This window comes from Trachemys scripta, chromosome 5 (genome assembly GCF_013100865.1).
Source record: "Trachemys scripta elegans isolate TJP31775 chromosome 5, CAS_Tse_1.0, whole genome shotgun sequence".
Lineage (NCBI taxonomy): Eukaryota > Metazoa > Chordata > Testudines > Emydidae > Trachemys > Trachemys scripta.
In genome coordinates, this window is record NC_048302.1 from 138,946,089 (window position 1) to 138,953,261 (window position 7,173).

Here is a 7,173-nt window from a genome sequence, read left to right on the forward strand (position 1 = left end):
GATAAAGATAGCTTCACCAGAACCCTGTGAGAGTGATTATCTTAATACACCTCTACCCCAATATAACACAACCCGATATAACACGAATTCGGATATAAGCGGTAAAGCAGCGCTCCGCGGGGGCGGGGCTGCACACTCCAGCAGATCAAAGCAAGTTCGATAAAACGTGGTTTCACCTATAACGTGGTAAGATTTTTTTGGCTCCCGAGGACAGCATTATATCGGGGTAGAGGTGTACCTACAAAGCATTTGGCAATCCTCAGGCAAAGGTGCTAAAGAAGGGTAAATATTATTACTACAGGGCTTGAGGGTGGGATACGGGCTTTGAAGTACGGAAACTTAAAACACCCAGCACCATACTCTACAGACATTGGGGGCAAGTTCCAGTATTGTGAATGGGAAGTAGGATCCCAAGTTAAAGTATTACCTCTCCTCACTCCCCTGCAAGGAGTTCCCTTCCCAGGGCTAACCCCTTTCTCTGCCTCCACGTCAAGTACTGAACTGAGAAGCTCCTCTTTGCTCTCTGTCGCACTGCCAGTGTCTACAGCAATGGACAGGAAATGCGAGAAGGTAGTGGCATAAGGTCCCTGCTCAGCCAGGACTCTAGGGGCCACGAATTCGCCCACCTTGGGAGGGAAATGGCTGGCATGATTCTGAAGTGTGTAACCCCCACAACTGTGCAGAGGATTCTATAACCCCCTGATTATCTGGGTACTTAACAAAATTGCCTGGAGCATAAGCATTGTCACAAGGTCTGACAATGGATCCAAAGACCATTAACAAAGAGTAATGATAAACTAGCAGTTCGAATACAGAGCTGGGTGGGGAGGTCAGTGGGCTGCCACAGGAATTAGGCTGATTTAACAAAGACGTTCATTTAAGAATTAACTAAATTCTTAAAGCTAAAGCACAGGACGAAGAGTCAGGAGACCTGGCTCTGTACAGATGTTACTGCCAGGCCTCAGCTTAACCCCTTTGGGCCCCAGAATTCACAGAAGAGCAAAAACAAGGGTTGGCTAGCAGGGCCCGATCTTTGAGGAGGGATTAAAAGAATTACATATGTGCAGAGCTTTCAGCTGAACAACTACTAGTAAGTGAAGGTCAGAGTGTGCAAATATTTGAAGGGCGTAAACCCCAACCAGAGAGAGAAATTATCTAGAGACATAGGACAGGGCAGAACTACAGAAGATGGGATAAAAATCCAGAAAGGTAACATTTAGGTTAAATATCAGGAAAACGATCTTGACAGTGAAGGGCTCTGACTGTAGAACCACATCCCAGAAGGAGGAGAGCTGTTCTGTTCACTCCCTCTGAAGCACCTGGCATTAGCCATTGTCAGAAGACAGGATACTGGGCTAGATGGACCTTTGGTCTGACCCAATAGGGCCATTCTTAGGCCACTCGGCACATTTAAAGCCAGACTAAGCAAAAAATTAGAAAGTGCAAAATAGTGAACAATCCTGGGCGGGCTACTGAGCGAGAACTAGATGAGACCTAGTCTTCTCTCTCTCTCTCTCTAACGTCCATACATTTGAGTCTGTTATGCCTAGATTCCTAGAAGTAACGAGATATAACTATGCAAAGGGAAAACTCAGGCTGAACATCAGGAAGAGTTCTCTACTAATAAGGTCAACTGTAGGAAGGAATAGTTGGAGCACTATCTTTGCATTTAGACCTGAAAGCAAAAAATAATTCTAGGTATATATACATACACACTTTTCTCACTTCCTTCAAGCAAAATTTAAAATAGAAGGTTAAATCCTGCTGTTTTGTTTTGCTTTTTAAATTTCCCCATGGAGCCAGTCCCCAACTTTGTTGAGGTGTTGCAGCATTGTCCAATTAAAAAGCCAGTTGCTCCAATGGTCAACATCTGTCAATCAACTTGCAAATAAAATCACCTACACCTTCACTGGGCCACTTGAGTGCCTGCTGACAGTGCTGGTGTGGAGGCCTTCACCCAGCCCACACAGTTCCACTCTCAGCAGCACGACACACATTGTCAATGACAGTACTGTCCAACTAATGATGCATTTCCACTCATAGTAACAGCAGCAGCAGATTCATATGGCTATGATGTAGCCATAGTAGCATGTAGAATGGATTTCCATCTTTAATAGTCCCTTGCAAGTCTTCTTCCTTTGGCAAGACTCAGGATGGAGGATTTCGGTTTCTTAAATCCCTCAAAATTGCATCTTCCAACCTCATTCACAGTTGACTTTGTTGCTCTTCTTCCTTCAATCTGAGCTCTATAAACCTTCTGTAAAAGCATACATTCTTCTGCACGTTGGACATGACCCCGCTACTGCAGTCGTCTTGTTCTCAACTGCTGCAAGATTGCAACTTGCCGGGATCATCTAAATATCTCCTCATTCATGACAAAAATCAGACCACACTGTTAAGAATACACTGTAACTTTTGATCCTGACAACTGTTTGGTTTCCACTCCTTGGCTGCTTTTAATTGCCATGTTTCTGATCCATTTAATAAGCGTTATCACTACCGAGGTGAACACGCAGCTCCTAGTTGTCACACAGACATCCCCCTGCCCAGACAGAGGCTTCTGGAGCTCCAATGCCAGTGATGCAAGACCAATCCAACGTAAGACTTTTGACATAGAACCTCCTGTTGTCAACCAACTACCCAAACAGATAAAACTATTCACCCATTGAATGTCACTGCCATCTACATGTAGTGTTGGCAAGTCATTCCTTTCTGGTTTATAGGAGGCACACACAGCTCCTACTATATCATGCATTTTAATAGCTACTTGGGGACCTTGATAACATCATATAGAAGCTGAAAATATTTATATAAAACCTGGGAGGAAAGTGTCTTATTTGAAAAACAAAAACACAGTTAACCCCCAAATTGCTATTTTCACCCCATTTTTAAATCCCCAAATCTAAAAATAAAAGCTGAAAGATACCATCTTACAAAGGAAGTGGTGGAGGCCTCGTCTTCTGGGTCACTGAAGGGAACACTTCTGCCTTGGCACCTAGTAGGACAGACTACACAGAACCAAAGAGGGCACTCGTTTCTCATTTCTAGAGTTCTAGGACTGGGACTAGGTAAGCACAAAGTTCTGCCTCCTCTGTGACAGAGCCTCTTAAAACAGTGACACCACAAAATGACTAGAACGTGAGCAGCAGTGACGGCTGCCAAATGAGCCTTCAACAAAATCCCTTGAAATCCTGCCACAAAGAGAAAAAATTCCACAGCTATTGAAACAGGTCAAGAATGAGAACAGAGCCATCTGTGTCTCATACTTATGGAAAGTCTTTGCCACTTAAAGGCACGTGTCTCAAGAGCTGAGGCTTGAGAGATTCCAAAGTTTAATACCTCCCAATCTCAATCTCTCTCTCGCACACACACACACCCAGCCAGCCCGCCCAAGAGCCAAAGTGCTACATGGAGGAAAAACTGGATCAGCGTGGAGAGGATTCTGTTCCTTGTAGGAAAGAGGGAAATACAAGAAGAAAAGCAACATGAATAGAGGTGTCTGAAAACAGAGATGGTTCAGGGATCATAGCACCTGGTTAGGCCTGCTGGCTAATAAGCAACACTGTCCTGCCTTGCCCCACGGAGCACCCTGAGAAAGAGAGAAGAGTAGCTGCGAGGAACAGAGGTTTCCCAGGGAGGCAAGAAGACGTCCATAAGCCCATGTTAACCAATTACACTGCTCAGGCAGAAGCAACAAAATGTTCAACTGGTGGCTATGGCAAAACAACCGCCAGAGGTAACTCCATGAGGGGAGCATCCTCTCTGCACCTACATCTACACTTACGGTGGCACTGCACACCCAGCTAGCACAGGTATGTAGACAGTGAGACTTGGTTTAGGCGAACAGACTAGACCAGCGTGGAGCACGGACGCTGCATGCCTGAACCCTATGGAATATACCACACAGTTCTCTATAGGGCCGGCTCCAGCATTTTTGCCACCCCAAGCGGCGGGGGGGAAAGGGGGGGGGAAGAGGAGGAGCCGCGATCAGCACGTCTACCGTCGCCGCTTCATTCTTTGGGGGCAATTCGGCGGCAGGTCCTTCCCTCGGAGAGGGACTGAGAGACCCGCCACCGAAGAGCCGGACGTGCCGCCCCTTTCCGTTGGCCACCCCACGCACCTGCTTGCTTTGCTGGTGCCTGGAGCCGGCCCTGGTTCTCTACACACCCAAACAGTGCCTCCCACATCTATACTCCTATTGTGAGCGATGTAGCGTCCTGCTGCCGGAGCCTATCCCCACAGCAGAGAAATGCTCTGGCGAGGGAAGGCTGCCGGGAAATGCTTGCAACACATACATAAGGGACCCTCACTCCCTTCAACTCAGGCTGGTCACTGCAAGTACTTCCCCTGCAATAGGCAAGCCGAGACCATCTCCTTACCTATGAGACCTGAGCCCTCCCACAGATGATTGAGACAGTCCACTGCTACTGAGCAGTCTGCAAGGATCTGGAACAACTTGGCTGGGATCACTAAGGAAAGGGTCCGAGTCAAACCTATAGTTCATAACTGTAGCTGCGGTGGCCAAGAAACTTGTTTCTATTGCTGTCCTGCACAGCAGCCCTGATCGGGGTTTGCTAGGCACCCGACAAACACCCAGGAAGACACAGTCCCTGCTCCAAAAACTCATAATCTAACTCGACACGATGGAGACAAATGGAAGTAGAAGGGAGAATAGCACACATGCAAAATGAGCAGGGTGATCTTTGGCACATGGTATGTTAGCCCCAGAACTTTAAAAAATGTATTAACTTACTTTTATTTAATTTTATTATGGGGCCAGGTCTGGGGCATTAGCAGGAGTAGGTAGGAGCAAGGGAGTGGTGGGAAAAAAGGAAGGGGAAAGAGGGGGAAAGGGAGAAAGGAGCAGGGAGAGCAAAGCTGGTAGAGGAAGTATTGAGATGGAGGGAGTGGGGAGCAGTCAGACAATAACATCCAGACTCAAATTGTAGACAGCAGTCTGCTGATACAGCGGCCTGCCCAGGGCACACAAAGGTATTAAGAGCCCTTGCTGATCCCAAGAGCTGGCTGCAACACTAGAAGTCCCTGTTCTACTTTCCCCAGCCCTTTGAGGGAGGGGTGTGTACAGGGATCTGGTGCACTCCTCCCGCCCTTTGAACCTCAAACACGTACAGCCTTTTCTTTCCGATGCGGCCACTGCCACAGCTCTCTATGCTTGTGTCACTCCGAGACATTAGTGCTGTAGTGTGCTTCGCACAGGGACCAGCTAGAAATGAAAATCATTGCAGAACAATGCTATACATTTGAGCAGTGCTTCCTAGAGAGCGTCCACTGCATGGGTGCTGCTCTGTAGTTCACACTGACTCCAATTAGCTTTAGGATGGAGTCCCTGGATAGGTCTAGACTGCAACCGCAGTTCATGTAGACACAGCCGAGCTAGCTCAGAACCAGAGCAGCGAATGCCAGGGCAGGCTAGCTGCCCAATTACCCAGCAGTCCATCGGGCTTGTACAGCCCATGCTGAATCCCAAGCTGCCGTGGTTTCACTACTCCAATACCTAAGCTAGCTAGAGAAATGCTGGCTCAGGTACGTCTACACATGCTGCAATCCCACTCAGCAACTGCAGTACAGACATTCCCAAAGACGGTTGTTTTGACCTAGAGTCTCCTAAATGGCTGGATCACGGCCACTGTCCCATGCCCAGCGTAGGTGCTTGAGCTAGCCAGCCCTGGTTTCAAAGGAGAAGAGTGCGTGCAGGGTGCATCCCATGAGACTCTAGAACATACTCCCTGAGTGCTGCTCAGGGCGTGAGCCTTGTCAGGTAGGTCTCAAAAGCCTTTTGGGGCTCTATAGCCGATAGGTCACAATCAACAGAATTCCCAGGAACCCCCCATCAGCCAGTGCAGATCACAAGAGTACTGACATCAGGTGGTCCAGCAAAGGGCACTGTTTAATGAGCAGGCTACTGTATATTGCCCCGGCTTCAGGTCTGGGAGCGGAAGTGTGCATAAGATCATTTCTGTATTAAGATGTGGGCTACGCTATGAAAACTTCGGAGAACCCTGCTTAGGGCGTTGTGATATTTTGCGTGAGATTTACTCTTTGTAATACACAACTAGAGGCCCCAGCCATGCCTCACACACACAAAGGCAGCCGCACCAAAGAACATGCAATCCAAGTATAAAATCAGAGACTGCAGGTGGATACAGATTGGGGGGTGAGGGGGGGCCCACAAGGGAACAGTGAGACGGTAAGTGTAATAAGCAGCAGACAACAGCACGCCAACTGTCTTGCGTTTTGCAGGCACTGTGGCAGAGGGGAGTTGTAAGGAGAGATTTGGAGGCGAGCATAGTTGCTTTGCAGATATTTACAGAGAGCTTGATATGAAGTAGGAAATATACAAATATTTTGTATTTTATGGTATATTTTCCCATGATCCTTAAAAGCCAAGTCAAAATATGTATTTACTACATAGGTTTACGTTACCATTCATGACTGAATTAGATAAACAAGGCAGAACAAAGTAATGAGGTCATCTGTGCTTGACTCGGTGAGTTTTCTACCATGACTTGCTTTAATCTGTTCAAACAGGAGTACTGCTACATGACTGACAGCTTCTGCACCTTTCTAACAAAGGAGTAGGTGGCAAAAGCCATAGTTCTACCAGCTAGGGAGATTAATTTCTGCCAGACTTCCTATGCACACTGAAGTCCAATGGTCTTGATACCAGTCTTGAATTTTCACTCTGCATTCAAGGTTTCCCTTGAGTCAAAAAGTTAACTTCTGAAGCAGGATCTAGCCAGGTGTCTTTTAATGGAGCACTAAATAGGATAGAAGACTATCACAGCAATAAGCACCTTAGAGAAAGCTGATAAGAGAAACATATTGTAGGGAATCATCCTGCACTGACAAGGGAATAGACATGACTGCTCCTCAGTTCACTGGCGAGCGGCAGCACAATCCTCCCCTTAGATGAGGAGCAGGCTACTGTACCTCACTAGCCCTTCCTTCCCGGGGGAGTGAGACCCAAACACAGCCAGGAGGTCATCCGGCTAGACCAGTGGTCCCCAACCTTTTTTGTCTGGCGGCCGCCAGACAACAAGCCATGGAGGAGCGTGGCGGCGGACGAGCATCTGCCGAAATGCCGCCGACAAGCGGCAACGTCAATAGGCGTCGCCGCCAAAATGCCGCCGACAAGCAGCGTCATCCAGAGAC